Source organism: Triticum dicoccoides, chromosome 2A (assembly GCF_002162155.2).
Source record: "Triticum dicoccoides isolate Atlit2015 ecotype Zavitan chromosome 2A, WEW_v2.0, whole genome shotgun sequence".
Lineage (NCBI taxonomy): Eukaryota > Viridiplantae > Streptophyta > Magnoliopsida > Poales > Poaceae > Triticum > Triticum dicoccoides.
This window is the reverse complement of record NC_041382.1, coordinates 785,933,864-785,942,243: the sequence shown is the minus strand read 5'-3', so window position 1 is coordinate 785,942,243 and position 8,380 is coordinate 785,933,864. Positions and strand designations below refer to the sequence as shown.

The 8,380-nt window shown below is 42.2% G+C and overlaps 1 long non-coding RNA gene across 1 annotated transcript; it reads left to right on the top strand.

Annotated features, from left to right (window-relative positions):
- Positions 1-5,237: 5,237 nt before the first annotated feature.
- Positions 5,238-7,763, top strand: LOC119357320. Its single transcript, XR_005172194.1, has 2 exons — positions 5,238-5,795; positions 5,940-7,763. It is a non-coding gene; the product is annotated as an uncharacterized LOC119357320 (long non-coding RNA).
- The last annotated feature ends 617 nt before the right edge of the window (positions 7,764-8,380 follow it).

Below are 8,380 nucleotides of genomic sequence, written 5' to 3'. Positions count from 1 at the left end.
GGCGAGCCTGAAGCTAGAAGCCGCCATGCAACTGAAAAAGCTACAACCGTTTATGTGAAAGCTTCAAACTGTATTTGAAAAAGCTTCAACCGACGAAATAGATAAGTTTCATGCGAACACTACGAAAGAAAAAAAGCTACAACCATCGGCTTGGAAAGCTTCAACTGTGAATTGAAAAGCTTCAACCCGCTTTATACAAGGCTTCAACCAACTGTATAGAAAGCTTCACCCCCATGAGTACACAACGAAAAAAGATGCAATTGTCGACATGAAAAGCTTCAACCGCATTTCTGAAAAGCTTCAACCGTAATTCTGAAAAGCTTCAACCGCATTTCTGAAAAGCTTCTACCAGAGACCGCGACAAAAAGCTTCAACCGTATTTCTGAAAAGCTTCAACCGTAATTCTGAAAAGCTTCAACCGTATTTCTGAAAAGCTTCAACCAGAGACCGCGACAAAAAGATTCAACCGTATTTCTGAAAAGCTTCAACCATAATTCTGAAAAGTTTCAACCGTATTTCTGAAAAGCTTCAACCAGAGACCGCGACAAAAAGCTTGAATCAGCAACTCACTATTGATGCAACTGACTACTACGGTGGCTTCCCGGCGGAGCTGCAACGGCGACGAACTCCAGGCACCGGCAGGGGTCGATTTTTGTTTGCTGGGGTCCATTTTTTTGCTGCATCAGAGGGGCGGGGCCATGGGGCACCTGTGCTCCAACTGGCGAGCGGCGACGGCGAGCGGCGAGCGGCGACGGCGAGCGGCGACGGCGAGCGGTGACGGCGACGGCGAGGGCGAGCGGCGAACGGCGACGGGGATGACGACGAGGTAGATGCCCATGGCTGGGTGTGGGGTGGCCCGTGGCGCTTGCCGTTGCTCGATCCGAACGCGAAAGGTAGACGATGCGGGGAAGGGGCTCGATCTGACGGTTGGGAGTCAGTGCATCGGACGGCCTGGGCTCGACCGGCCCAACTGTTGGGCCGGCGCACCGGCGCAGATCACTGCCGTTTCTCTTTCTCTCTCTCTCTCTCTCTCTCTCTCTCTCTCTCTCTCACACACACACACACACACGCGCGCGCACACACACACACACAAGAGCACACACACACAAAGAGAGAAAGACTAAAACAAAGGAAAAGATTGACTCGAACAGAAGCAAAAAAACATGCAACTAAGAAATAAAAAACTACATTTATTAGCCTTTGTATCTCACGGTGTGGCAACGTGCCCAACACGAAACTGTCCTGGCTTTTACATGCATCCCGTCTAGCTTACATACCATATGCAAACCTTTCCTAAACTGAATTGAAATTCAGCTTGAAGTGAATACATCTAGGACCCTATAAAGATGCAATCTAAGACACATACGAAGTTTAGGTTGCACTGTACATGCAGTTAGAATACACACATTTAGACCGTGTCTAGCAGTCGTTGCCTATCTCAGGATCCCTGCACACACGAGCGGATAGCGGCTAGGGATTTCCTGCTATGAACTCTACCTTACGGGCTCATCTTCACAGCATGCACACGTGCCAAGCCACTTTCATTTTAATCAATACTTTGGCAGACGACATGACAAAAATGTTGTTGATGTCTTGGTGACACAGAAATGTTTCTAGAGATTGACAGTCATTTTTGGTTCGCTCCAACACTTCAACACTATGGAACTATGGTACCCTTCCAACAGTTCCATTATTCGCTCTCTCCATTCTGTCTAAGAGCAACTTCGTGTGTTACTTTGTTGGTAATACTGTCTATGCCATCAACCAATAAGCCATCATTCAATTATTCGAATAGAGCATGTCTAAGTTGTCCAATAGAAGGTGAGAGAAAAGTATAAATTTACTCTCTATTTATACATCACAGCTTCTGCAAGATTGTCTGGTTAACATACATATATACAACCTTGATTTTTTTTTACTTCTTTATTTTTATGCTGCATCATTACATGTTCCTTGTGATAATGTTACCAACAACCATATAGCCATTGGAGATGACCTAAACGACACATCGAAGCAACAACACTGTGACTTTGCGTCTTTTCCACATGCCACTCACATTAATGGAGGAAAATTATAGTACAACTCTGTTGATTCTGAACGTTTCTAGTCGCCCATCAAATAGCCATTTCATAGATGGTAGTATGTGTCTCTACTACTATAAAAACTAGATAACGCCCCGCGCGTTGCTGCGGGAATTTGTAGCACCTTATAGGAGGTGGATTTATGGAGCGATAAATAGCCATAAAATGAATATATAATTATATTTTTTTCAACATTTGGCAGAATGATATAAAAAGTCAGAAAAATGGGTGTTATAGTCGATAAGTGCATTGTTGCCGTGTTGGCATGTTGATATATTGCAAAAGATTTAAGTTTGAGAACATCATTTGATCATATTAAGTTTAATTAATAACAAATTTAATAATTATTTAAGCCTCATTATTTGTTTCCCCGCACGTTGCCGCAGGAATCTCGAGCAATGAATTTGCAAGGAAACAAACCAAATATACTATATACATGTCATAGCAAATAATGTACTAATGTGGAAGCGACATGTATGTGCTATCAGCTCATGCTTTGACCATTCAGGAAAAAAACTAAGTCTACCTAAATAATTGTAAATAATAAAGTCAACCTTTCATGTTGCTCTTAAGGTTAAGCTGAAAGCTTTAAATTTTGTAATGGAACTTTTCAATTTGTAATAACAACTGGAACATTTAGATGCTCACAGAAGTTGTTACAATCTAGACCACATTTAGATACAATAGATTTACAAATTATCTGCATACCTAACAACAAAATGAACATGTTACATCTTTGATATTCCGTACATGCATATGTAGAATATGGCAGTCACTAATTTTTCTTCTTCTGAAGTACAATCAGAAACCACCAAACATAAATGACCGACACGTGACCTGAAGCCCTCGAAGGAAAAAGGAATACATAGTGTACCAAGTTTGCTCTCCCCATCCGTTTTTTTATGCAATCTGAATGTTGGCAGATACATTAGATGATTGCCATATATGAAACAAAAAACAAAATACTATCAGTAACTATATTTGGGAAAATGGGGTCTCACTTGAATCCAAAACTTCCTTTTAGGTACTTGTTTCTTCTTACTTCTGTTTATTTCCTTGTATTTCCTATTATATAACACTGCAACACAGGTGCTATGCTCGAGTCACTGTCAATAAAAAATAGCATTTATCTGAAAATTTGAGATAGGGGGGACTAAGAAATATAATTGTATAGAGTGAGTAAAGATAGTGACAACTGGCAAATATTCGAAATACTACAAGAGAGAGAGAGAGAGAGAGAGAGAGAGAGAGAGAGATTTTTACGTTTCAACCATTTTCAAATTTGGTAGATAACAGACATTTTGCAACACATCGTCCATCAATCAAGAAAGCTTGCAATAGTTTCAGATAAGAATGTAAAGCATAAAGCCATAAATCAATAAATTCATCAGATTTTAAAATGGTAGTGTGATTCATGTGAGGCTCATGCCCCTGTCCAAGCACCACCTGTGCGTATCATGGAAAAGAACACAAATAAATTTGCGGATTAGATACTCATTGGAGAACAAAGACCTACTGTGGGATCACGTAGGCACACCAGCGATTCCCATGGTTGAGGGGGAAAAGGCAGCAGCCGCAAGTAGCTCATGGTAGTGTCACTCGGTCTCTACAAAAGAAATTATTTCGTATAGCTAGTATATTAGAGAAAGACAAATGAAGAATGCTTTGATAGTTCGGCAGGAAAATAACTACCATAGTGATACAATCAACGTGGACAAATAGATTTGTGGTCAACTGACCTGATTAATCTACTGCACACAGATGTTAGAAAAAAATGATTAGCTTTGAAATGTAGCCTTGACCATTGAAACCTCAAAGAAAGAGACATTAGGATTCCGCACTGATTCAATGTATGATCCAATCAGTCAACATTATGGGAAATACCAAGCCTCCATTCTCACCTCAACTGAACTCCTCCTCCTCCTTGTGGAGGTACCAGACTGGTGTAGCAACCACCACATCGTTGATCAGTCCATCTTGCGCAGTCTTCCGTCGATGGAGGTGAGATACATTATATAGAAGAAAAGTTATCAAATTGTATAGAAAGGTGCAATTATAAACTTGAAAACAAAACCAAGGCCATAATTGAGATGCAAACTAACAGATAAAAGTACAACACCAAAGAAAAACTGGAAATTGTTCAGGAACTATATATGTGTCCAATGTAAGTTTCAATATATGATGATTGGGATACTCAACCTGAAAAAGAGGATGAAGTCAGCATTGGAAACACTAAGGAATGAGCAAAAGAAGATGCCACACAACATAAATATCATGTACTAACATGGAGGAGATTAGGACACCGGTTGTGTGCGCTATATGCAAGTTCAGCAGAGTAAAGAGAATTTGTGCAGAGGCTAGATGAGGAACTTACTGGCTAGATGCGTATCAAGGAGGATAAGATAAATTCGATTGCGTGTCTCCTCAGGTGCCCATTGAGTGTGCACCGACAGTTTCAGATATCTCCATTGCGTATCTTCAGTTATTGGAGAAGATGAGAAGGCAAGCAGTTTGACCGTAGGAAGAATCTGGTCGGTGTCCGGCACGCCAGCGCAGGTGGACGGATCCGCGGGCGTTCAAGGCGGTGCGACCGGTGGAGACGCGGGAGTAGTCTCGTTGAGGTGCCTCTCATCAGCGGATTTGAACCACCCTCCGGCGTTGCACCACAGAGAGGGGAAGGGAGGGGAAGGGAGTAACGAAGAGACGGGGAGGAAAAGAGGTCGAGTAATAATTGTTCGGTCGGTGCCAGGGAAAGATATTATTCTCTTTTATTTCTTCCATGGAGTTAAGGCTGGGGAAATGGCTGCTCTTCGCGAAAACAAAAAATAAAAAAATGAACTCTGACGTGGCATGGAGCTGATGTGTACAGTGTGCATGTTGAGAAAATGGGTAGAAGTGGGGAGCAACTTCTTAAGAATGTAAGATCTGAGTTGGTGGTGATGGTGTGTCTGCCATCGTGCATTTACAACCGTCCGATCGATCTGATCTGACGCACACGGTGAAATGTGGTCAATTTTGCAAACGGACGCCCGCCACTTCCGTCACATATTTGCGGATAACCCCCTGCCTTTCCCGTTCAGCCCCATGGCCCTCATCTCTTCCCCACGCCCACCTCATCCAATCATCTCAGGAAAGGCAACTCTGGAACCGATCTGGCGCGGTGGCTCCCGCCGACGCCGTGTGCCCCCGGAACCTCTCATGCATCCTCTCAGCCACACGGCCCACCAACACCATGGCCCCCTCCTCACCATCTCGTCCACCCCCATCCCCATCTTCTCCGATGCCGACCTTGGCAAGCATGCAGGCGACGCATCTCCTGCCCCCTCCTCTGCGTATTAGTCCCAGCGCCCAACATCTCCACAGCCCCCTCCTCCTCGCCATCTCCTCCACCCCCTTCCCCGTCTCCTGCCGCTGACCGCCACCGGCTACGTGTTGCTTCCTTGGCGGCGGCGCCTCCGCATACCCCTCCTCCTCCTTCCCCACTGTCACTGAAGCGCCCCACGTGGAGGTGCTATGCTTGGCTACTGCCTCTCCTTCCCAATCCTCATCCCTCCCACCCGTTACCCAGAGTTCAATTCGCGCGCCCAGGTCGAAGTCTCTAGAAGCCAGTCTTGCAGAGTTGCAGTCCAATATAAATCAAATGGGTAGGCAGATGGGACTCAAGCTGCTTGAACTACACCTCAAGAGCCACACGCTCGTCACGCCAATCTGAAGGTGAATCTCCTTGCTTATTTTTTGTTAAGATGCTTTACATCTGTATGCTGGACTGGCTTATGCGCTCTGGATACCCGTTTTCCCATGGGACTGGTATACTACAGGCCGTTATGTTTAAGTAGTGATTGTCTGATTCCCTTTTAGGTGAGAAGATAGATGAGGCAAGATCTTCAGAGCCAATATTGTTTTTCACATATGTTCTAAGCAAACAACTAAAGAAGGGCATACTATGGTTGACAAATGATTCCATGGCCTATTTGTAGATTCGTGGTGGTGTTGTACACAAATTCATGTTCCCTGTGCATATGTAGCAAAGTGTTCAGTCAAACACGTCTACTTCGTTCTTGTTTGTCCTGGAACCATTTATAAATGTGTGCTCATGCTATTATATATATGCTTTTTCGATATATTCATTGCTGCCATTTATCTTCTCATTTAAGTTTGGTGCGCATTCCTTCATTGCCTCTCCTCTGGTATCAACCTGAATGACCACGACAATCGCTGAATGTCAGGTGATCATTGCTTTCAATTCATTTTTGTGTTTATACTGAAGTGATTTGGTGTCTGTTTTTCAGGATAGTTTAACTTGCGAGAAAATACTATTGCATTTTAAAAAGCGATTGTGCTTGATCTTATAAGCAATACTGCATTTTAAAAAGTGTTTCTCACTAAGGAAGGTAATTACAATAAGCATAAGAATCATCATGTGATTGTTTTTAGGATAACTGAAATATGCAAAAAAAAATTGCCAGAAGATCCTGATCTTACTAAGCACAGAGTTCTTGGCTTAAGTACCAGGCAGTAGGTGACTGGTTTTCATGGTGTTATAGTCAAATCTTGCTTTATGTAATGTAAGAAGAGGCTGAAAGTATGTTCTATTAAGCAGCAATCTAATGATATATATATACAGCAAAGGTTGCCTGCAAGAAGCATTGCCTTCTGTACATTGAGCATTTGTTTGTATATCTAAGGTCAATAAATTGCATTTCACAATGACAATTCAGATATGTTGTTGGTCATTCAGCTTAGCAATTCCAGAAGTTGTAGTTCCAGCCAAACATCTACCTTGATGTCGACATCGACAGTAGTAGAGATAATATACGCCATATAATCTTGTAAACATATGTGTAGATCAGTATAAGTACTTTCAGTCTTCCACCTTGTGAATTAGTCTGTCAAGCTGTGGATGGTCAGGAGCCGCCTGAGCCCTGCAAAGATTATGTTCAAGCTACAGCTTGAGTCGGAATTTGTACGGATACATGAAAATGTGATGTATGCCGAGAAAAGGTCTGTTTGCTATACAATTCAATTTTTACCTTGCAGTTGCAGTTAGAAGTTCAAACCACAACTCAAGTATGTTGTTAATTGACAGTGAGCATCCACTTGCAGAAGGTTTCTGCTTGGAAGTGCTAACTGACAGTGAAATGTAGAAATAAGTTGCAACTTTGTAATACCCATCTGATATGTGAAACAAGAATTGTTACTAATTCACAATATGTATCTATGATTGTGAGATGGGACACCATGTGCACAGGGGAGGCAACACAAGGTCGAGAGAAAAGCCTGTGTGGAAAGAGATGCAACATATGGCCATCATTAGAAATGTTATATTTTTGTATATGTTGTAATTATTCATGCAAAGGTTACAAGCTTGATGCACAATTATAAGTATCTAGAGGAGTTGACGAAGAGTGGAGTTTTTTCTTGACAATACAGAGTATGAGTTAGGAGACGTTCAAGTGCAACTGCAGAGCAAACATGACGGAGGTGAAGCTTTTACCGGAGAAAGTCGCGTAAAGTCTTTTTAAGGAAAATTTGTGTTTTCTTACAGCCGTGGAGTAGGATCCAGATTGGTAAGGGAAGGGGCGCTAGAGCAACAATAGTGTCCTTACCCATTAGACTTTAATTCTGTGTACCTCCTAATCATTTACCCGATTACTATGGAAATAGAAGAAGAAAGTTGAGACATGAACTTGGCTCCTGAGCTCAAATAATTGCAGTAAAATTCAACGAAGTCTTAATGTTTCGGAAACAAACATGTTGGATTGTTCTAGCTGTGTGCGATATTTCATGAATTTTGCATACAGATAAAACACTTGAACGTGTTTGCCTATTTTCATTTGTATTCACTATACCCCTGATGCTTATGAGCTCAGCAACATAACTGAATATCTGAAGAAAGATATAGATATTTTTAATAGTTGATCCGAAGAAAGGTATGGATATTTTTAATAGTTGAGAGGACCCTCCACATATTTTGTCAAATAAACTACTTTTGTATCAATGCATCCCGGTGTTCCGTGCAACGCACGGGCATCTTACTAGTTAGAATAAAAATATGGAGTGCATATTGGTTGTTTAGAGAAACAGTACATGCACAGGTTCTCACACGTGCACACACACTCACATCTACGAGCGCATGCATGCACACCCATCCCTATGATATCTCCAAGAGACTGAGGCGGTGAGTCTTGAGATTGACGAAGTTACCAGATATGAGTTATTGTTGTTGGGAACATCACTTACCACTGAAAGAATAAAGTCGTTAAATCCTGAAATAAATCTAGGAATGTGCGAGCACCGAT